Here is a 24689-nt window from a genome sequence, read left to right as displayed (position 1 = left end):
TTTGACCACGCCATTTATCTGCCATTACAAGATTCCCTCTTTTTCTTCTTCACAGGCCACCTTTGGCTGTAGGATGATGCAACAGGTAGTCTGAACATCCTGTCCCACCCATGTATCGGTATACTGCTTGGGCATGCCCCATACTGATGAGCTCCAGTACAGGGGGAAAAGGAACATTGGTCTTACCTGTGAAGGGTTCTTTTGCACTGTAACTGGAGCTCATCAGACCCTCCTGGATGTTTTCATCTGGGAGTCGGTCCGCTGATCTTTTTGTACAGTGGTCCCTCGACTTACAAACTACTCGACATAAGTATTTTTCGAGTTACAAACAGCAGTTTTAGATCTGGTTTTAGATGCGTTTTTTTCGACTTACAAATTTTTAGATGGGGTTTCCTCGACTTACAAATTTTTAGATGGGGTTTCCTCGACTTACAAATTTTACATGCGGTTTCCTTGACTTGCCTGCCTGTTTACTGCCTGTTTATTCTTGAAAAGAAATGTTCCTGTGCAGTTTGCAAGCCTTACTGGGGGTCTGGGTCTTTTTTCTAGGCTCCGGAACACATTAATCCGTTCCCAATGCATTCCTATGGGAAACCGCTTTTCGACTTACGAATTTTTCGACTTACAAATGTGCATTCGGAACGGATTAATTTCGTAAGTAGAGGGACCACTGTATATAGTTGGATTGGTTAGGTCCGCTTTTGGGTGGAGGCAGCTGCAGGGTTCTAGTTTTTTAGTTTACCTACCTTCCTTTTATGTCACTCTAGCCTTTCCTGTTCTTTCCATATTTTCTGTGTTGGCATACATTGTATTGCTTGAAGTTATCTGGTTTCCTCCAGCAAAGTCTCAACCTGTAGACTCACTCTTCGCATTAGTCCTTGAACTGGGGATGGCGCCCTCTGGTGGGAGGAACTAACCTTCGTTGATTTCCGGCCTGTCTTGAGCATGGCCAGTGACTGATCCCATACTGATGAGCTCCAGTTACAGGGAAAAAGAACCCTTCACAGTTAAGACCAATGTTCCTTTTTAAAACAAAAGTTCTTGCATCTTGAGGCAAATAGCATCTGCAACACCTCCCATTGCATTGGCAAATGTTCCTGATGGCTCTGAGAAGAAAGTGAGGTGGTAATTTTGCTGATGGATCACAGGGGAAATCAATTTAAGAACAATGAAGAGCTCAGTGGGGTAACATGACAGGTGGTCAACTGAATATGAAAGAAGTAGTAAAGGAGAACATTGCAGGTAGGTGGTGTGGTGTGGTGTAGTGGCAAATAATGTGAGACAGGGTATCCCTAGATCAAATCTTCCATCAGTTGTAAATTCACTAGGAGTCCTTAGAGAAATCTCCAGTGAATATGAGGATAGCAACACAAACCTGTCTGTGTAGGGTTGTTACAAAGATTCTCAGGTAATGTATGTGAAGCACTTGAATTCTTGATATAGTATATTAATGCTAATTGTTAGATATGAAATAATATTAGATATAGTGCAACCTGGACTAAATAATAACTGAACAAGCACAGAACGTTGATGAGTATTTTTAGCTATTTTGAGTCCAAAGGGCTGCTTTTAATGGGCTTGGAATTTGCAGTCGCTATTGAATAGCTGCTTGTGTGATGATTTCCTGGTGGCTTCCGTTCTTGGAGTCTAGGTTTTCCCCACCATAACATGAAACTGATGCTCATTGAACCATTAAAATTTGGCATTGATGCTGAAGTTAAAAATGAATTTCAATGAGCCATTCAGAATTGGTACTGACGATAAGTCTAGGTGTTATGTAGAACAGTGATTCTCAACGTTGGGTCCCCAGATGTTTTTGGACTTTAACTCCCATAAACCCCAACCAAAGACCACTGGGGCTGGGGATTATGGGAGCTGAAGTCCAATAATATCTGGGGATCCAAAGTTGAGAATCCGTGATGTAGAATGTATGGTTCACCCTGGTAACCATGCCTACTTAAACTGTGACATCATAGTGCTTAGTGTTTCTCCACCCCTGCTCCATCTCTTTGGCAGCCACCTTCAGGGGAAGAGGAAATGTACTGTGGAAATGTAATGCTACATGTGCTCGCATGTTTCTTTTACATGGGCAGAAAATATATGTGTGTGGGTGGGAGAGGCATGGCTCACCAGAAATGGCAATCACTTGTAACAGCTAGATAGGTCCACAGGCATGAAGTTTAAGGAGCAGTACAGTATGAATAAATAGCAGTGGCCAAAGCAAGCCTTTTATTTAACTTATTCAATACATGCTTTTAGAAAACTCTGTTGAGGCAGATTAAAGGTAACTTGCCCAAGGCCACTCAGTAAGTCCAGGACTAAGCATTTAGTACCTAAGTGCCTTAGGTTCAAGTTCTGTACTAACATATTTGTCACACTTTTCTCCCTTTCCCCAAGTGCTGCCAAGAAGGGTTATCTCATATTATCCTTGCAACTACCCTGTGAAGTTGGTTAGGCTGAGAGGTAATAGTTTGCACAGGCTCACTTAGTGAACTCCATAGGCTGAGTGGAAACTTGAATAATAATTTCTGACATCAAAGCCCATGACTTCAAGCTACTGGAGTACCACATGGAAATTGCGCATTTGTGGAAAGATGAAGACCATCCATCATGGGTTTTGTTGTTACCTGCACCAGTCAAATTAATATTCCAGTTAAGAAGAGAGCATTGCTAATGGTCCTTTAAGCATGGATACACCTGCATATGCAAAGCTTCTTGGGTGTCGATGGACCTTGTCTGGTAACCCAATAACCATGTTCAAATATATTGTTTTCTGGCCAATCAAAAAGTGTGTGATGAGAGTTCTGAGAACACAGTTTATGTGGAATGTGGTTATATTTTAGCATACATGAGCACGGTGTTCTGATTTGAAAAACGTTTTCAAAAAGTTGATTTTTTTTCTTGTCACGCACAATGAGTGAAATATAGTTCTTATAGCAGCTCAAAAGCACTCCTGTAATTAGATTGTCTGAAACTTTGTTCCCATCCCAGATGTCTCTAGTTGGCAATGTGGCTGCTATAAGACAGATCAGCAACTTAATTGATCTTCCCCACCAAACTGTTCTGCAAGTTCTGTATGTAGCACTTCCTGAGCAGCCACGTGGAAAATGCAGATAGTCTGCACCTGCATTAAGTTGCTGTGAGTAAATCTTGATGCAATGAATTGGGCTCATGAATTTCAATTGAAGTGTATTTCTTTCTTGTAAAATCTACTCTTTAAAACTGCATTGATACGTCAGACTTGGTAATAAAATTAGGAGGGGGAAAACACTATAGCAGGGGTCTCAAACTGTGGCCTCCTGCAGATGCTGGATTACAACTCCCATCATTCCCAGTCAAAATGGCCAGTAGTTAGGGATGATGGGAGTTGTAGGCCAGCATTTGCAGGAGGGCTACAATGTGAGACACACAGTATAATTTATTTTATCATATTTCTATACTGCCTGATGTGGACACCTGTAGACGATGTACAAAGTTAAAAATAACCGCCGCCTAGAGATGTAAGTTTGGGCGGGGTATAAATTTAATGCATAAATAAATTAATTTAATAAATAAAAATATAGCGAATGTAAAACAATATAAAACAGTTAAAATTCACAAAACAAGTCAAAACAATCTCAGAAGATAAAAACATATTAAGGATTTAAAATTTAAGTTAAATGCCTGGGAGAATAGATATGTCTTGAGGGTCCAAGATATAACTTATTTTAAAAAGTGTTAAAACTAGTACCACCACAGCATAGTGTGAGATTAAAGGTGGTTTTTTTGTGGGGATCATAAGTCTAAGCTATGAACCAAGAAGTCCTCATTTAAATTCCATCTCTTATAAAAACTTGCTAGGTGGCCTTAGGCAATCTCCCTTCTCTCAGCTCCAGATGTACAGCGTCAACAGAATAATGAAGAACTACTGTATGTTATTTGTTTATAAAGATTCAGAGGTAATGCACGTAAAGCACTCTGAATTCGTAGAAAAGCCTTATTCACATGTTACATTTGGTGCATGTATAATCTGTGCGCAATGTACATGTGTACAGATTTGTACACATATACAGTTATTCACACATCTTGAATACACATACGGTAGTACACTTCCAATCTGTGCTCTGCATTTCAGCCTGTACCCAAGTTCACTTTTAAAATGAATACATGCACAGTCATTTGCACAAAAACATGTATGTGTGTACAGACATGAGAATGCATGTACAACATAATGTCTTAATATGGCTAAAGTGTTTTACAAATGTGAATTATTGATTGTTTCTGGAGAGTGCTTTGTGCAGTGTGATTCTATGATGCCTTAGGTAGGATTATAAGTTGGAACACTGTAGGGACTCCAGGTGCTAGTACTCCATAAAGACAACAGTCATGAAGAACAGAAGTAGAGTTGGAGCTGGTACATGACAGGAATAATGTCAGGATGATGTAGAGTAAAGCAAACTGCAAGATGATGAATCAGATATGAATGGGCAAGAGGCAGTGGGTAAGAACCATCATAAGAGCAAAGCTGGAATAGGACATGCCCAGTAATACAGACTTAAACCATTTTCCAGACCCATTTTGTCACTGCTCTCAGCCATCAAACTCTGGGCTTTTTCAAAAGGGCATCTCTGACAAAGAACTTACATCACCTTTACGAAAATGTAACAACATGCATCCATAACTCATTCCCCAACATTGTAATAATAATGGGGAACCCTCATGGTGGACGCGAGGCTAGGAAAAACAAGCTGTAATTACAATAATATTGGAAAACTAGTGTCTGAAAGACAGGTTATCAATGCAGGAACTAGGGTGGGGGAAGGAGTCATAGTGGCTGAAGAGGAACATGTCAAGTTCTGTGCTGCCATTGGTTCAGCAAGTGGTGGTGATGGTTGTTTTAATTAAACAAGATGGAGAAAGGTTCAATATAGGGAAATCCTTAGAGTCCACAGTGCTGGGCTAGGAAGGCATCTTGGGTGTGTGCACAAGGACTGATAATGGTTTAGTCACACACACAACTAATAAACAGTAATTTAAAAATACTGTTTGTTAATTTTATGGTTTTTAAATTATTGTATTATTCTAACTTTTATATGTGTTTTAATTGTTGTTAGCTGCCCAGAGATGTAAGTTTGGGCGGGGTATAAATTTAATAAACAAACAAACAAACAAACAAATAAATAAAAACTCCCTGAGCAAGAAACTAACCAGGAGTCGGGGATCACTGGCTCTTCAAAGAAACATGCAAGGATATACCTGCCACATATCCCGTTTCCAGGAACTGTCTGAGCATGTAATTATAGTGGACTAAAATTCAGGCCCTTTAAAAAACAAGATTCAAAGAAGTGATTTATCTAACACATTATTACTGAATCTTTTTGGCTCTAGTACATCTCTTGGATTTTGTTCAAGCCTTTTTTCTGGCAAAAATTTATCATGGTGCAGAGAGGGTCTGCCTTTAATTTCAAGACTCCTGTCCCTAGAATGGCCCTCAGGGTGGCATTTGAAGTGGATAAGACCTTATTATTTCACACTATTGGTGTTGCTGCTATGTATCAAGTCTTTTTACAGACAGTGAAAGAGAGACTAATAAATGGGCAATTCTGCCTTGCTGACTGAAGTACCTCTTTTATGGAGGTGCTTCAGTCCAAAAGAGTTGCATCAGTAAAATGCAAAACACTTATTTCTCTGCTCTTGCAGACTTGCACTTTACAGAGGAACCTCTTGAGTAGTTCTCCTTTTAAAAGAAGTTGGCCAAAGTGATGGGAGGTTTGACTAAACTTTCAGACTGGAGTGGAGAAAATTAATAGACTACAGGCTTTGACTCGGTGCTTAGTTTGCAAAAAGAAAGGCACTGTGACAGGCTCAAGCCTGTTTAGAAGTCAAAGCAAACATTATGGGATACTTCTTCAGCCCTGGATTTGTGAAAGGGGATTGGCAGTGGTGATTACTAAGTGGATTGAGAAGGGGCAAACTGTATCTGTTCAAAAGCCCTTTCTCTGCTTCTGTTCAGTGCGCTCTTATATGGGTCTTGGTGACAAGAAGGATTGCTGTAAGCGGAACTCTTTCAGGGAACTGGTCAGGCTGACATGAGGGAATTTGGCACAATCACAGGTTGGAGACCAGCTGGGGTCAGATCCCCAAAGGCAGACCCGGCTGCTAGGGAGAAAGAAAAGCAGGTAATGGAACTGAAGAGCCAGGGAGGGAAAAGTTGAGTCAGGAACCAAAGCAGGACCAGGATGGAGCAGAATAAGGAGCAGAGTCTGAGAGCTGCATATTGCAGGTGCTTCATTGTACAGAGGAACAGGAAGGGTGTACTTGAGTGGGGTCAGGAAAGGGCAGTGACCAATCAAGTAGGGAGGGTTGGAGCAAGACAGTGACCCAGTAAAGTTACTGGAACTCATAAGGGTTTCCCACAAAGTTTCAGTTGCTCAGAGAGTAGCACAGGTACTAGAAGGCCCCACAATTCAAGTTTGACAATGTCTAAAGACCTTGGACTGGGTCTCACGATCAGTGAGACCCGGTTTTTACCAGTGAGTGGGAAGAGCGGGCTAAGCCTGCTCTCTCCGCTCACGAGCGGGGAGGGAGCCCTGGGTGGCTGGATTGGCCGTCTACACGATGGCTGGCTCCATGACGGAACCGGCAGGGGGTGGGGGGAGCGGGGGCTGCAAGCCCCAGTATGCCCTGTGTGAGCGCGCAGGGCATATTGGGGAGACCCCCGAGCTGGGAGGTGGCTTTTCGCCTCCTGGTTGGGGGTTTACTCGTGAGTAGGTGCAGCACGAAGCCGCACCGCAGCTACTCATTAGCCTAAAAAGCAGGTTTGCTGGAGCGCTCACTCCGCAAACCTGCTTTTTAGCAGGGGTTCTCGAGCAGGGTTACCCGCTCAAGAACCACCGGGCTTGGCTGCGAGCCCGGTGGTTCTTACGACCAACAAAAATCAGGCTAGGCTCTCCTAGCCTGATTTTTGTTGGTCGTGAGAATCGCCCCCTTGACTAGTTACTAGCCTGTAGGGAGAGAGAGAAATCAATCCCATCTCCATCCATATGTCTGTTATGGAAGGTATGGGGTTATGTATTAATGTCACTTTCAGAAATAAATTCTGGGACTTGAAGCTGGTGAATTTTTGACAAATCCAAGTGCTAACACTTCTTAATTTAGACTTTCTGTTAAGGTGAATTGACCAGTAACCATTTCTTTCAGTACTTCAGAAACAGCTAGGGTGGTGCTCAGAAGCATGATAACAAGGGTGAAAGAAATGTTAAAAGATAAATAGCGACACTGTGGGAAGACTGGATTCTAGGCATTGGTCTTCACTGTGGAAAACGTTGGACAGATACCGTCCTTTGAACCACTTTTGCGGGAAGAGGACATCTGAAGGACTGAGTCAAATTAGGGATGGGACAGAGTTCAGTACATACTGAAACCATAACTATAGTTTCCAGTAGGAGAAAACATTTCCAGAATGGACCCAGGACCCACTGCTTTCTGATGAGTTCTGAATGTGTTCTGGCAATAAGTGGTCTCTGATGTAGGGCCATACAGTTGTGTTCGCTGCCTCCTTCATGATTTAGAGGTCTTTATGAGGCACGGGTCTGTTGTGGTCTATGGGGCTGTGCTAAACTTCTATCTCTTATTCCAGTGACCATGACGCTGCAGTGAAGAAGTGTTTTAACCCAGGATGGAAGGTCTGTGATGGAGTAAAGGGCCGGCTAAAAGTACTGTGCCCACACTGTAACAAATAGCCATTGGACATGAGTACAGAAGACCAGATGTACTAAATCTCTTTGGACATGGCTGGAGTGAACTGTAGTAACCATATCTACTTCCATGATACTCTCTGGAGTTCGGGTGTAGCAGAATGGTTTTATCCATATGTCGATATGGGTATGGTTCTGCTTAGAAATATATGCAGCTTGTCACTAAAATGTCCTCCTTACTCAAGGGTTGTAGTGATCAATCATTGAACAGCCTTCCCTTTCCCCTAAAGAGTGAACTGGAAGTGAACCCTGTCCTGACTGACAGGCGGTGACCTCTAGGAATCAGCCACTCAGCACACGGTGGGTGGGAACTTGAGGGCCATGCGGCAGGAAGAGAACTTCCCTTTGGGCAGAAGCAACTAGGCGGGAGGTGAGAGGACGGGAGGAGGGCTTAGTGAGGAGGAGCAATGAAATTCTGCTGCCTCATGGTCAACAGCTAGCCTGGAGAATTCTCTCATGGAAGGACATCTGTAGATCCTTGAGAGACAGGACTGCAGGAAGCTTGAATTCTCTCCTGGAGTTTGTGGTGAGTTCAAGGGGGAAGGAAGCCAGGGCTTCTGACTTCTGGAAATTTAGTCTAGGGAACCATTTGCTAGTCAGTTTGCGTCAGAAACATATTTTTGCTTTTGTATGCTTTGCATATCCTTACAACTGTTCTATGGTGTTTTATCTGTAATGCAGCTAAGCTAAGAAACACTGAGCCTGTGCCATTCCAACAGGGCATTGCAAAAATCTCTGTAAACTCTTAAAGGTGCCTTTTGTATTTTCTTACATCTATGTACTTTGCAACTGGGTAACCATGATTTTTAAAGTGTGCCACCCCAATAACATCTGAGGGTGCTTTTTGAAGTATTCTTGCAGCTACTGAGTGTTCTTTTTACCTGTAACTAAAAGCTGGGAAAGCCTCAGACGGAAACAGTCTGTAGTATTTTGAATGAAGTTTATTTTTCTTTTTTTGTTGTTTGCAATTTTCACCAGCCTCTTTGAGTGGATTTTTAACTCTGGAGATGTGGGGGGAGGTTTACTATGGTGTAAAAATGCCTCAATTTGATGGTTCAGCAACTCTACCAAGTTTTCTCATCATGTGTAGGCTTGCACGTGAAGGTTTTTGTGTACTTTTCCAATAGTAAAGAGAAGGAGAGTTTCCCTGGAAATTCACCCAAGCCCGGGGTTGGGGTTGGGGATAAGCTCTTGATAAGTGGGTGTGGTGGCAGCATATTATCTACCAGGAAAGTTTTGGGGAACAGTCTTTGTGGGTAAAAGCAAGAGAAAGAATGATTCAGCATTTTTCTTCCCTTCACGTAAGCTTGCTCTAGGAAAAAGGCTAGGCTAAATCTGCTACAAGGGTTGAAAAGGGAACCAGGTGCAGGGTGGAATCCATCATGTTACAGAACCATTAAGCTGTTCATTATGAGCAAAGTGGTGAGACACATTATTATTCAAACTATAATTATTAAGCATATAGAAGATTGAGTATCATAAGGGAACTCTTGCATAGCCAAAGTTTAGAATCCTTTGAGAGTATCAACAAGTATGTGGCTGGGGTGATTTAGTCAACATATATTTGGATTTCCAAAGAGCTTGTGAGACAGCTCATAAGAGACTCCTGAGTAAAATGTATGGGAAGGGTGGAAACTGGCCCAAAGATAAGTAACTGGTTAAAGCACAGGAGCACAGGGTAGGAATAAGTGGACATCTGTTACAATGGAGATAAGCAGTCAGTGAGGTCCCCCAGAGATCTGTATTGATACTTTTGGTACGAAACCTATTCATAATGGATCTAGAGTCAAGAACAAGGAATGAAGTAATAAATTTAAGGATGACACCCAGTTATTCAGCATGCTGAAAACCCGAACAGACTATGATGGGCTATGGCAGATCATTGCCAAAGTCAATGACTGAGCAACAGTGTGGTAAATGAAATTCGGTGTAAATTAAGTGTGTGGTGATTTGCACTGAGGTAGAATCAGGACTTCACATACATACTGTTAGGGACTTACTCTCGGAGACTCTCCAGCAAAGAGTTCTTTGGGTAGGATGGATAGCTCACTGTACTGCAGTAATGAAAAATGTAAATTCCATGCTAGGAATTCTTAGGAAAAAGATGGAAGACAAAACAGCTGGGATCATGCTGTGCTTATAAAATTATGTGATGTAATTACATCTGGAATACTGTATATTGAACAGAAAATGGTGCAGAAAAGGGTTACCAAAGTGATTAGGGATTGCAGCATTATAAGGAAAAGTTAAAGCACTGGATTTAGGAAAAAAGACAGTTAAGGGGAAGAATGATAGAGCTTTATAACATTTGGAATGGTGCAGAGTAAGTAGGTGAAAAGGGTTTTTTTCATTGATCATGACAATAGAACTTGGGGGTCATCAATGAAATTGCACAGTATATTTAGGACTGTTGACAAAACCTCAAAAGCCTTCTTCACAGAACACATCAGTACAATATGGAAATAGGTGTTCTTGGATGGGGTGACAGCTTTAAAGAAGGGATTAGACAAATTAATGGAGGACAGAGCTACCAGTGGTTCTTGACTATGATAATTATAAGTCAACTCCAGGTTCAGCAGTTACACACCTCTGAATACCAGTTGGTAGAGGGGAGGGGTACAAAAAATGGAGGAGAGCTGTTGCCTTCATTACCTACTTGGAGGCTTTCCAAAAAACCATCTAGTTGGCGACTGTGGAATCAGGATGGACTAGATGGATCCTTTGTTTGATCCAGCAGAGCTGCTTTTATGTACTTCACACTTGTGAATGCATTTTCCTATGTTGATGAAACTACATTGACATCTTCAAATGGTTAACAATGATGACATGTGAAACTGATAAAAATCTATATATTTGCAGTAGTTTGTATATTTAAACAAGTTCTGGTAAGAACTCATCTGCCTACTATCCTTTTGCTATCTCTGCAACTGGAATAAATTTGGTCAAATTGGTTAGGCAGTTCAGAAGTTAGCCCACTTGTGCCCAGTGGCAATCTTAACCCTGGACTTCAGGGCTGAAGTCCAGGGCCTCCAAACCCCCTGGGGACCCCCAAATCCTCATTAGTCTGTCCTGGGTGGTGTGGTGGCCACTGGCCTGCACTGCGCCAGGTGGCTGAGTGTGATTGTGGCCTGTGCCAGGTGCACAGAGTGTGGAGTGTGGAAAGAAATATGTGGGATGGGAATATGTTAAGTTGTGTCTTGAAATGTTTCTGCTAATGCAAAATATACCTGTTTTATATTATTACATTCTGGCGAGTTCAGTTGCTGTTGCTGCCCTCAAGAACCCATGTGTTAAAAATACTGTGTGTGTCACAGTTTGTGTGTATGGGAATGATGCTTAACTTGTGGTGGGGGTGGGTGGGTCCAAAGGCCTTTAGGTCCAGGCTCCAAAATTACCTAAGTGCACCTCTGCTTGTGCCTCAAATGTTCATGTGTCTGCTATCTTAAATCAAGGTGGATGATATCATTACACACTATGCCCTTGAGGTGTCCCTATGTTTCCTTACACCTGCAACAAATTTGGTTCAAATTGGTTAGGCAATCCACAAGTTAGCCCTCTTGCACCTGAAACATTCATGTGTCCTCCATCTTGGATTGGGGTGGATGACATCATTACAAACTACACCATTGAAGAGTCCCTGTGTGTCACTAGTACTACTGTACCACATTTGGTTCAAATCAGTTAGACCAAAAGTTAGCCAACTTGAGCCTCAAAAGTTTACGTGCCCACCATCTTGAACTGGGGTGGATGACATTATCACAAACTATGCTGTTGAGGTGTCCCTATGTGTCCCTGCAACTGTATCTGATTTGGTTCATATTGGTCTAGGCATTGCGAAGTTGATCGCGGCGGATGAACACACGGATGGACTGACACAGATGGACACACAGATGGGTGATCTCATAAGCCTACTGGAAAGAAGGCTAAAAAACTCAGTACATTTTAAAATATAATATAAAGCTTTATCATAGCTGAGTTGTGCCTGCAGTGGGTGTGTGGAGAGGAAGGGACATATACCCCACTGGGCCAGAGGCGGAGCCACCATTGGGCAAAAGGGTTCAAAGAACCCAGGCTGCCAATGGGGAAAGGCTGCTGAGCCCCGTGGCTCGGGCTCATAGGAGCCCAGAGCGTACTCCCCACTCCCAGGTACGGGCTGCCGAGAGCCCGGGCGAACTCTTTGCCAGTTACTTCAGGCAGCTCCAACTGCCCAATAGAACGTTTTCCCCTTCCTCTCTGTGGGCTGCCGAGAGCCCGAACGAGCTCTCAGCTCGTTCAGGCAGTGTCGGCTGCCTGATAGGACGTTTTCCCATTTCTCTTCCTCCAGAGAGGGTGAGGAAGGGAAAAACGTTCTGTTGGGTAGTCGGAGCTGCCTGAAGTAATTGGCAAAAAGTTCGCCCGGGCTATCGGTGGCCTGTGCATGGGAGGGGGGAGTTTGCTCTGGGCTCCTCTGGAGCCCAAGCCACGCCCCCGTGTGCGTGATGGCACGCACATGGGCATATTGGAGGGGGCTGCTGAGCGGGGCTGGACGCAGGCCGCCGCTCGGCTGGCTCTGCACCTGCACTGGGCAGAAATAATCTGAAACTCTTAAGGTAGGTTTGCATGACTCGCTGCAAGTAGGGAAGGCAGAGAAATGTTGCGGAAATGGGAATCGGCAGTGCATGCTCTCAGCAGGTGTGAAGTCTGAACCCTCGTCCTCCACCTGAACGCATCTTTTCTTTACACAAGTTGGGTAGAAGTTGGGAGAATGTCAGGCAGAAGACTTGGGAACTGCATTTGAATGGGACCTAAACAATGGTGCTAGTCTGACATCTGGGTATTTAGGAGAATACCATGAGGCAAGAAAAGTGATGGCTGTGCTTTAGTTTTGCTGCCCACTTCGCTGGAGCGTTGCTCTCAATTCTTGCCAGTAGGGTTGTGCGTTTTGTTTTCTGTTTTGTTTTTGGCCTGAATCCGAAATACCCTCGTTTTGCTCTTTGTTCGAAACCAGCTAATCCGAAACACCCCAATTTTGTTCTTTGTTCGAAATTGCAAAATCCGAATCCGAAACGTTTTGGATTTTTAAAAAATGCCCCCAGGGAAAAACTAGTGGGTGGGGGTGGTAGTGCCCAAAGGGTGGAAACTACCACCCAAATTTCAGAGGAATTGGGCAAAGGGCTGGATTTTGGTGAATTTTTGAAGTATAGGATTTTTCGCTTAGGGAAGAATTGAGGTTTTAGCAAAAGTATAGCTTCATGTTGGGGGGAAAGGGGTGGCCCAGAGCAGAGTAGGGTGGGTGGTAGTGCCCAGTGGGGGCAAGGAAGCTGCCAGAATTATTTCAAAGGAATTGGGCAGAAGGCTGATTTTTAAAGATGTAATGGAGTTTGCGTGTCTGTAAAGTTCTTCCCCATAGGGAATGATGGACCTCCATAATTCCTGCCCCATAACTGCACTTGGGGGACACCAGGGTGGCCGAGAGCGAGTGATGGTGTAGACCACATAGGGTGCCAACCACTCCTGTGGGTTGCTAACCCATGGGGTACTGGGTTCTGTTGTTTCTGAAATGTTTGGAGTGTAGTTTCAGATTCTCTGGTAGCATGTGAGAGTGGATTCATGGTTTGTCATTGAAAATCTCATATGCTACCAGAGAATCTACACTCAGAACACCTCAGAAACAACAAAACCCAGCACCCCATGGGTTAGCAACCCATGGGGGTGGTTGGCACCCTATGTGCACTACACCACCACTCACTCCCGGCCACCCCAGTGCCCCCCAGGTGGAGTTATGGGTCTGCTGAAACCTCCATTATTCCCTGGGGGGGGGGACCTTAAAGAAGCATAAACTTCCAACAATTCCTAAGAAATCAGCCCTTTGCCCTATTCCTTTGGAATCTGGGTTGTGGCAGGCACCCCTTGGGGCACTGCCACCCAACCCACTGTTGTGCCCCTCAGGCCCCCTTTCTGCCGCAAAGACATTTCAACTTCAGAAATTCTATAAAAGTCAGCCCTTTTCCCAATTCCTTTGGAATCTGGGTGGCAGCAGGCACCCATTGGGGCACTGCCACCTGAACCACTCTTCTGCCACTAAAGCCCCCTTTCTGCCCCCAATCACCCCAAATAATATCAACATCACACATCAACATCAGCAGAGGTTTGCCAAGAACCAGGCAGATTTCCAAAGGTCATGCACATCCACATCCCCCCCGCCGAGATGCAATTGATCTACACACAACAGTGTGAAACAACAAGAATGAAATGCACACCACCCCACTGGCCAATGAGGGTAAAATTTACCCTTAAATTTGCTTAAAAGGAATAAGGAGGCAATTGCCAGCAGATCAGCCCATGCTTTCGCTGGCCAATCTGTGGGCTGGAAGGGCTGGAAATTCAAACAGATGTCAAAACTAAAAATGGAGACTGAAGGAGAAAGACTTTCTGCAATTGCAAAATGGAGTTCCAAAACAACAAAACATTTTGTATCCGAAACAGGGACGTTTTGTTTTGGCTACAAAATTTTCTGTTTTGAGCATTGGGTGTTTTGTTTTGGCTACAAAACAGCCAAAATGGCCTGTTTTGTTCACAAAACGTTTTGTATCCGAAACGAAACGCACATCCCTACTTGCCGGTTATAAACTGCTTTAGGTCCCTAAAATCCCCCTCCCCTTGAGGTTCCCGACTTGCTCCATTCTATTTATAACAATTCCGCTTAATATAAAGATAGCAGCAATGTTTCCAGACTGCTTATCAGCTGGACTCGTGAAGATACTGGAATAGCCAAAATGTCCATCTATCTATTTACCTGAGCATCCAGCCAGATTGTTATGTTTTACTGCTAAATAGTTAAATGCCCACATTTCCCATCCTTTGTAGCTCTCCATCTTCTTGCCAACAAAAACTGAGGACAACTGAGCCTCCGCAAAATGAGGGCAGGAGTTCTCTGGGCAGAAGTACTGTATTATACTTTTTCCATGTTTGCATCAAATATCAGTATTTTACATGAGGCAATTATCTTTTTCTCTTTCATTATTGCAAAGCCCTTGTAGTCTGCAGTCAATCAGCACTTAAAACTGCATGAATTCTTACATGTTCATGTCTAAAGGATGCTTCCATTGAGGCCCGGGGTATTCATAGACTGACCCTCTGCAACTGTCTAGCATTGTTCATTTCTGAGTGATGAAGAATATTCTGAGCAGATTGTTTAAGCTTTCATCATTTTTTGTTAGTTACATTCATCTTGTAGAGCTTTATGATATTCTAGGTTTGGCACCCTGAGGCTTTCTCCTCTTTTTGTAGAGTGTTGTTCAAAATTCATTTCAACGAGCCATCCAATTTTCATTTTCCAAAGTTGGCTAGATTATTTTAGGGGAGGAGAGGAGACTAAATTAAGTGTCTGAGAGAAAAATGTGAATGCATGCTGTTTAATGTAATTGGAGTGTTCCTTCCTCTGTCTCTCCACCAATGCTAGAGGCTCATGAGAGTACATCTTAGCATTGGGTAGCCATAACATTGTTTCTCTACTGCTTACAAAGATGTATGAAATTCATGGCTGAGTCTTAAGGTTTGTTGATTCAGTACTCATGCATTGAAGCAGGACGTACTGCATACAGGGCTGAATTACCAGGGGCCAGCAAAAAGGAAGTGGGGCCTAGTGGGGTGGCAGGGTACTCAGAGGTACACCTAGGTAATTTTGGAGCTTGGACCTAAAGGCCTTTGGAGGTCCCCCCCTCCGCTGCAAATTAAGCATCATCATGCTCCGTTGGGTGACCACACCACCCTAGACAGACTAAAGAGGATGTGGGGGCCCCAAGGGGCTGTAGAGACCCTGGACTTCAGCCCTGAAGTCCAGGGGTAAGAGCACCTCTGTGGGTACTACAGTACTTGGAAAATGGCAACAGTGTGACATGAATGGACCAGTGAAAAGGGGTTTATTGTGAACAAGTGAATTTTAGCCCGTTGAAAAACGGGCGCTAGTAATGCTTTCGGCCCCCGCTGCCGAACCTCCCAGCTGCCCGATCCCACCATTTGTACAGGAAAGAGGAGCTCGCCAGCAGAGCTCCTCTTTCTGCAAAGGCTCTTCTCAAACTGGCGCTTTGAGCGGAAAGCGCCAGTTTGAGAAGAGCCTTTGCAGAAAGAGGAGCTCTGCTAGCGAGCTCCTCTTTCCTGTACAAATGGTGGGATCGGGCAGCTGGGAGGGCGGTTCGGCGGCGGCATTTTTCAGGGCCAATTTGGCCCTTAGTAATTTGGCGGGGGGACGGGAATGGTGGGATCGGGCCCCAAGGTTCCCCCCGCCTGGCTTTACTGGCGGCGCCAGGCCAAGGCGGCGGCTCCGCCGCCACCTCGGCCAGCTTCCCCGCCGCCTCTTCCCCCGGCGCCTCTTTCCTTTATTTGCGGCGGCCGCTTCTGGCCCCGCCGCCGCCTCACCCGCACTCCCGCCGCCAGTTGCCCCGTCGCGGCCACTGCCACCTCTGGCCGTGGCCACAGCTGCGCCGCCGCCTCTCCTGCACTCTCCTCCTGGCGTAGGCGGCGGCCACTTCTCCTTCTCCCGGCCCCAACATGGCCGCCGGGTCCTGCCGTTCGTGCCTCCCTTGCCCTGTTCTGGGCATGCCCAGAACAGGCCAGGCACGAACGCACGCTTGGTGTCCGTCCACGGACGGACACCAAGCGTTTTATTAGAGAGGATGGCCATAAAAACATACTCTATATGCAGGGTGAGAGTAACTGTCCCCAATCAACCTAGCATAGTTTTCATCCCAGTGGCTATTCGCTGGTGTCTCTCTTTATATATCTTTCAGGTTGTGAGCCCTTTTGGGACAGGGAACAATTTTGTAATTCCTTTTGCTATGTAAACCACTTTGTAGGCAATCTTTTTTTAAAATTATATTTTATTTATTTATTTTCATTCTTGATTAATATGAAAGGATGAGAGGGATGGAATTAGCTCCATTGCCCCTTTGCATATAATCTTATCTACCGTGCTGTTGCCCAATCACCCAGTTTGGACAGATCCTTTTGGCCCTCTCCATGTACTGCTTAGGATTTTACCATCCTGAATAATTTGGCATCTTCTACAAAATTAGCAGCTAAGAATGTCGAAGTAGGTTTGTATATCAATTTGGACTATAAAGATTTACATGACAAGGGGATTTTGTAGTAACTGGTTAAAATAGGAATATGCAAAGAAAGAAAAACCTGAAGAGTTGTCAAATCCTGTTAGTTGTAAGATATGTTTTACTACCTAGTCTGAAAGAGGTTTTATTTTGTAAAACAAAAATGCTTCTCTTCTACTGAGTTGTAAAATTCAGAAGATTTTGATGGCAGTGTAACAACAAATGGTCAAAAAAGCATGTTGTTAATGCCCGTAGACCTAAACTATTTAATATTCTTTAGCAGCTGCTTCTAAATATTACTTAAAGTTTTATGACCTGGACTAATAACTTGGATGCTGTCCAGAAACTGCTACACATTAATTGGAAGAGAGAAGAAATGCGATTGAAGATATCTACACTGTTTGTAAAGAAATATAGGATATCATTAGGGCTGCAACTTTAATTGGTAGATTCATCATCTAAAGCTTTTGGTGATTAATCGTGGGGCAATTTTAATTGGTGAGGGCAAACTTTAATAGGTAGGGCTGAGAGTATTTAAGGTTTCTCTGGTTTTGGTGTGTTATAATAGGGAACACAACACAACTATTAAAGATAGTCTTTCCTTCTAACAATGAGTAGCATGTTTGGTTTATGATGTTGAAATTATCTCTGATATCTGAAAGGCACCTCTATTGAGGTTTTGGGAATTATACAAATTGATTTAAATACTTCTGATAAAGGACACATTATTAATCAACTACAAATTATTTAATTAGTAGACAGCCCTAAATATAATGCTATATCTAAACAAGCTTACTTTGGGAAATCACTGTGGAGATAAATATTGCAAACAGAATAAGTTTTGCCAAAGTCTCTAAATTCAGAAGGGCTGGGGTGAAGTTTCCAGTCTAGCTGTTTGATTTGGCATGCACAAAGATAATTGTTTGTCCAATGGACTAGTTCACATGTATGTATGAATGAATGAATGACCAATATTTATATACCGCTTTTCAACAGATGTTCCCAAAGCAGTTTACATAGATATAAATAAACAAACAAAAAATGGCCCCCTATCCCCAAAAGGCTCAGAAGACACCAGCAACAACCATTGGAATGATGCTATGCTGGGGATGGATGGGATAGGGCCAGTTGCTCTCTCCCTGCTCAGTAAAGCATGTAATATCAAACCATAGTTGGCAGGGCAGCCCTTCCCTCTCTGACCTTGCCCTGTCCCACCCTGCCATGACTCTCTGTGCCAGTAGCACATTACTCTTTCACATTTCCCCTTCTGCTCCTTTCCCTTGACTTTGGAAAGACCAGAGGGAGGCGTAGAGGAGGAGGAGGCTGGAGAAGGTTGTTGTGTTGCCGCCAGGTGGGACTCAAAGAAGGCAGTGCGTTGGCTGAGGCAGCTAGAGGTAGTGGAGGTGGCCAACAGGTAGTGAGCCATTGAAGGCAGTGAATCAGCAGGGGTGGCTGAGCAATCTGCTGCTCTGCCTGCCCTCATTACCTGACTGTGCAGTAGGCAGCTAAGGGAGAGCTACCAAGCTGACTGCCCAGGTGCAGTAGGTAGAGCACTGGGTCTGTGGAGCAGGAGCTCTGGGCCCTTGGAAGGAGCTCCAATGTGTGTCAGGCCTCCTGGAGGAACTGGTCTGCCTCCACATGATTGCTGCTGAGCTTCAGGTGATGTAACCTTTGATGGAGGAGTATGGGTTATGGATGTAGTTACTAGACACCAGCTCAGCAATTCTGCAAGCAGAGTGGGAGAGTTAGAGTTGCCAGAGAATACTCTCCCTGCCTTGGCTGCTTTGGGTTGTGGCTGCCTTCCTAACACAGGGCCTGTATAGTTTCCATTCCTCTCCCAACTCCCGCGCCCCAAGTCTCTGTTTCATTCCCATCATAGCCTTGCCATTTCATGGGAGTAAAACAAAGAGGGGAAAACCCACCCATGACTAAGACGGAGATATATAAAAGTCATGTATTGCAAAAGACAATTAGAAATATGTATTGATAATGAGTAGAAAAATAGTGAGATAATTCCTTATTTCTTACAAATGGTCACAAATCTCAGTCACGGGTGGGTTCTTACTTCTTTGTTTTGCTTGGTTGTATTCCTGTGATTGCCCTTGCTTTTGTTTTGATTTCATGGGAGTGACAAGGTTCTGCGTGACAGGGCTATGCCCTGCATTCACAATGTCCCCAATCTTTCTTTAGACAATTACTGTGCATCTCCCTTCTCTGTTTTGATCACAGGATTGTCTTCTCCTCCTTTTAGGCCATAGACCAGTTACAGTAAGTATCTGAAGCCTCTACGTGTACTCTTCCCGGCTGAGCCATTGGGGCTTCTACATTTGACAGTCATGTCCCTGTTTGAGATTCATTGGGCTGCCTCAAAGGCACCTGCTTAATGGGTTGGCCACATTGGCAGGGTATCTGAGTCTTTTCCCTCCCCACTGCTACCTTGGGGGCATTTCTCCACTGGGCCTGGCAGCAGTGGCTCTCTCCTCACTGGCTTCTCATTGATGATTGTTGGTGAGCTTGCAATGGATGCTGTGGATGTGGCTGGCAGAGTTGCTTCATACTGTCCAGCCTATAGGCAGAGTGTTTCCTCTTCCCCTTTTGTCCTGGTGTAGTGTAGGATCCTGACTGCCTTAGGCCAACATTAGGCTATTGTAACCAGAATGGTGTTCTAACTATCGGCTTGCGAAGTTAGTTACTTCCTGGTTTGCTGGCTTTGAAGCAGTGGCAAACTAGGAATTGAGTGATGAAATGCTTCACATGAGGTGAGGAGCAAATGTGTGAGCACAGGGCTTATTTAATATGTCAGACCTTGGTTTGGTGTTGCTGTGTGAGCCAATTGGATCTGCCAACCCAGCAGCTACAGGCAACACCTTCTAAACATTGCACGTAAGTCAAATATTCTTTCAGCTAAAGTAAAAGTACAAAATAAATAATGATCTTTTGCAAATGTGTTTCAGGTATAATCTGTGAATGGATGCAGGATTGGGCTGCTTTAATGTTCAACTGCAGGATCCCTTACACCCGCCAACCATTTACTGTGGGGTCCGGTGTGCACACGCTGTTCCCCATCTGCAAGGACTTCCCCTTCACTACGAGTATTCAATACTTCACTAAGTATTGAGTGTGTTCAGGCATGAAAAAAATGGATATGTGTACAGGTGTCCTGTTTATTGTCATGAAAGGAGTATCCTCCTTCATTTAGTGGATTCTGAATTGGAATCATAAAGGTGTGACTAGATATTATGAATGTATAATAACAGTTTGTATAGTGGATGGTTAACACAGGCATTTCTCATCTTTGGAACTTGCTCGTGCCATTGAAATCAATGAGACTGATTAGGATCAGTCTAGAAAACTTAAATACCACTTCATTCTAAGACTACCACCCTATTCATTTGTTTAGTAGATTGATTTTAAAAGCAAGTTCTATAGCTGCCTTATTAGGAATAGATTGCATTGATCTGGCAAATGATGAGGTGGACTTCCTTATACTGGTCAGTTCAGTGTAAAGGGAGCATTCTGTACACTTATATTCAAGTTGCGCTACTGAACAAAATAATTAATTCTGCAACTGTGGTTCATGTAAAGGGCTGGTACGATACAGTCGCAGAGAGAGCAAGAGAGCTTCAAAGTCCCCAGTTCAAATTTTCCTTCAGCCATGAGCTCACAAGGTGTCAGTAGGCAAACTGCTGTACTCCCAGTTTCAGGGTTTTATTGGCAATATGAAGATAATAGTACTTACTGCTTTCTTTTACAGTGTGTGACTGTTGTGTGTGATTTTGAAATGACCTGAAATGGACTGTGTAAATGCTTAGTATTGCTGAATGACTCTCTTAGGCTTCTGGATACTGTCCTAAAGCATTTTGAGTGTGTGCTTCTTAGGATTACAGGTTCCCTCAGTACTTATTTTATGCTGAGGAAATTTAGGGTTTGCCTTTCTGTCAAATCAAGCCTGCACAGAGCAAAAAAACTGCTTTAAAAGAACAGTTAATGCAGTGTGCTTTCATGCAGAACTCATGCTTACTTTGCTGTCAGAGAGTAAATTATAAGTTTGTTAGCTGAAACAGCAGTTTGGTTTTTTAAAAGCAATTAAAACACTGTACTGTTGTACATGGAGAAATATATTTTTTCCTTTGAAATTAAATGAGCAGTTTTGATATGCAATATTGTCTTTGGAAACGATTGTTTTTCCTAAACTGTGTGTTCTAAACCCGACTCTGTGGTGTGTGTTGAATTATTTTGGTCTTACAGCTGCTAGATGTAAATTCTAAAATTGCAGAATGTTAACAAAAAGAACTAAAACTTGAGTGACTAAATGTGTAAGAGCAGAAACATCATTTTAAGAAATAGATCCATAGCCTTCACTTGTTTACATACTTTGGCATTAACTTCGTTATGGAAAGCTCGTGAAACAGGCTTATTAACTTAGTAGTGCCACTCGCCACTGGTCATTTGAGGTGAACTGTGCTTGCTCTGAGGTGAAGCAGTTAAGCACAAAACCATGCCTGCCCTTGCCTTGTGCTGCCTTGCCTGTTGCTTTTGCCACATCTCATCATTATCCCTGGTGCTACCCCCAGCCTTGTGAAGCCAGGAGTGGCAACCAGGATAGCCCCGTGATCCTTTCTAAATGAGGAACTGCAGCCTGTAGCTATGCCAACTGTGTGTGCGTATGTTCGCTCTTCCAGCTTTAAATACCTAGTCCTGGCTATAAATGTCTGACAGGCATCTGCAGTGGAGGGAGCGGCAGGTAGCAAGCTGAAGTGGGCAGCCAGAGCCGGACCTTAGAGTGTCTAGATGGTTGAATCGTAATATGCGTGACCAGACAATTCTTTAGGTCTCTGAAAATGTCTATTTATATAGTTTAGGTATAAACCTGACATGCCTTAATAGTTCATATTCTACCTTTTGATGGAAGACTGTGTCTAGTCGCCCACAATACAAATCATGTACTTTATAATGGTTTTTGAATTTTCCTTATTGTAAGTAAGCCATCTTGAATTTCTGGAAAGGAAGTCAGTATATAATTTCCCTCCTCAGCCTCCCAAGTGTTCTGACCTCCAAAGATGTTCTCGGTGCCTTAAATAGGCTGAAGGAGTGATTTAGCATAGGCTGAGTGGTTCCATTATTCCAACCCATTGGAGCCAATAGCTGTGGGCCCCTATCTGTATAAGTACCATGTCAGAGAGCAAAGCGGTAAACCTCCCCATCCCCACCCGCCCCATAGTCTCAGTGGTTTGTATTTAGTTGAGAAATGAGCTTTCCAAAACATATAGGCCTTAGTGGTGGGGGGAGGGGATTACCACTTGATTCTTCTATAAGGATAAACTGTGTTTGACACTGAACCAGGGACTAAAGATGCACTGCAAGACAGCTAGGCACAATGGGCTGGGCTGGGCTGGGGCTGCATCATCCACTTGCGGCGCCTATGATCAACTTACTGGATGCTGGGATTTTTGCAGAGAGTGTTGAATTAGGTGAATCTGATCTGGCAAGACACGTCTTAGGTTTTTAAGGAAGGTATCGATCCTTGGGATCTCTTAACATAGGTTAATTATGCCTTAAGATCTTCTATCCTTTTTGCTTTGTAAATTTAAAAGGCATTGGAGGATTATGGGAATTCTAGTGAAAACAAAAAGATCACTGAAGATATTGAGCGGCCTCTGTTTTAAATGAATTAGTTTTGTACACAATCTTTTAAAGTCTTATCTTACTACCTGGTGCCCTCTTTACCTGTGGTTATTTCCCCCTTCCATGTGTTGGGAACAACGTGCCAAGCATGTTATGACTTTTCCATTGGTGTGTTTGCTCTAATCAAATGTAAAATACATTTGCTTGTGTATAGTAGTTGTTAATCTTAGTTCTGTATTAACTGCCAGATCAGTTGAGTTCCCAACTGTCTAGTGTGGCGAAACCTATGTAGGATGGCAGACCTCCATCTGGCATGGAGTTCAAAATGCAGTGTGTTGTAAAATCATCAACACTTATAGAATAAGCCCGGAAAAGCAATTTGCTCAGATTTTACTTGGTTGGGGGCTTGCATTTAAAATGTATTGCATTTTGTTATCAAAGACTCATGCAGGGAGAAAACGCCATGTCAGTGTAAAATTCTGTTGTGGATGTTTGCCTTGCACAAGACAGATAATTCAATACACAGAATAGTGTTTATTTTGAATGTAATTCTTTCCAAAAATAGTTTTTTGAATGAGTAAAGGGTGCAGTGGCGAAGATCAGACTCTGCAAACTGACCTTAATGTTTTTCAAAACACGCTTCCTACAAAATAGAGACCCTCCACTTTTTAAGAAAGCTTAATTGAACTGTTAAAAGTGGGGTGGCTGCTGAAGGTACAACTGCACTTCTTATGCTCAGTGTAAAGCAATTTACTATAAAATCTATTTTTATTTTCACACAAGGTCATAGTCTCTTTGCTTTGTAAAAGCATAAAAATAATGTAAATCTCTCTCGCTGATTCGTGGCAATTGTAGATCCAGTGTTTGAATGCCAGAATTGGCAATTGTGTCTTTTTAAAGTCTGTTGTATTATACAGTAAACATAATTGTACCAGAACATCTTCATTTTCAATGGGAAAGACCCCCTGAAAAGTAAAACTTACTACTTAATTTATAAAGAAATTATTCTAATAACAATGTAGAAGGCAGATGCAGTTTTAAAATGCATAATTCTTGCCCTAAAGCCTGGCTTTGAAAAAAGTGGATAGAATGAGAGCTGAATCATTCATTGTAATTGTTGCAACACAGTCTCTGTGGTATTTCAGAAAATATAAATGCAAAAACCAAAACTCTTGTCAGCAGTTCTTAAAAATGCAGAGAAAAGTTAGGATGTTATCTAATGTGCTCTAATCTTTAGTTGATTAGGCTTAGTGCTTCATTTAAAGCTTTTGGATTTCACCAAGATCAGAGGAACCACTGACTTACACTGCATAACCTAAACTCCACTATGGGTCTAGAAGGGGTGAGGAAACTAGCCAAAGATAAAGCAGCCTGGCAGAAAAACATGACCCATAGCCTCTCTTACCAGACCTCAGAATCTTCCCACATGGAGCCCAGGAAAGCTCTGAGTGACTATTCAACTATCAACCACATGACTTATCCAATGGGCTTGTCCATGAATGACACCATAGACCCTGTGTGTGCTCTGCTTGGTCCACTGTGTACAAAATGAGTGCACTTGGAAGTATATCTCATGAGGATTGGTTCAATACTTCTAGCTTGAATGTTTGGGCAAGCATGGAAGATGTTGGGGAAGCTTGAGCCACATAGTGGTCATAACAATTATGGGCCTTTCCCAAGTGGTCTCAGGACTGACACACACTTGATTTGGTATTTTGCTCTGGGAGGGGAGGTGTTCTGTGTGTGGGGACACCAATGATTTCTCCATTGCCATGCACGGTGAAGATTGAGTTTGTAGCCACTAGTCACCTCTGCAGGGGTGAAGGGCCTATTAAGATGGTCCAGCCCAAGGAGGCTATTGGATCCAAGAAACCTTGGAGGGCTTTAATGTTGTTCTGCTAGTGAACTTGTTGACACCCTGGTGGAAAATTGGAATAATGAGCTCACTAGGGTGATAGACTAGATCGCTCCTAAGTGTCCTCTCTGGTGTGCTTCTAAATTAGCTCCATGGTATATGGAAGAACTATGGGAGCTGAAGTGGCTAGGTAGACAACTAGAGCACAAGTGGAGAAGGACTCTTCTAAAACTCAACAGATTACAGCACAGAGCACAATTGAAGACCTATGCTCTGGCAATATGTGTGGCAAAGAAGGGATTCTTTGCTGTGCGTATTGCACCTGCAATTTCACGTCCAGCAGAATTGCCAAGGGTGGTGAGGGAACTTATATAGGCCTCTTCCACTTCA

At 43.4% G+C, this 24689-nt stretch overlaps 1 protein-coding gene and 1 long non-coding RNA gene across 4 annotated transcripts in view; both read left to right on the top strand.

Moving 5' to 3' along the window:
- TUSC3 (tumor suppressor candidate 3) overlaps positions 1–24689 on the top strand; it is a 204089-nt gene that overhangs the window by 10668 nt on the left and 168732 nt on the right. The window lies entirely within an intron of this gene.
- On the top strand, positions 1957–7903 carry LOC128327923 (uncharacterized). The gene is made up of 3 exons (XR_008308888.1): positions 1957–2052; positions 2992–3139; positions 7619–7903. It is a non-coding gene; the product is annotated as an uncharacterized LOC128327923 (long non-coding RNA).

Source organism: Hemicordylus capensis, chromosome 5 (assembly GCF_027244095.1).
Source record: "Hemicordylus capensis ecotype Gifberg chromosome 5, rHemCap1.1.pri, whole genome shotgun sequence".
Taxonomy (NCBI): domain Eukaryota; kingdom Metazoa; phylum Chordata; class Lepidosauria; order Squamata; family Cordylidae; genus Hemicordylus; species Hemicordylus capensis.
This window is presented reverse-complemented; position numbering and strand designations above follow the sequence as displayed.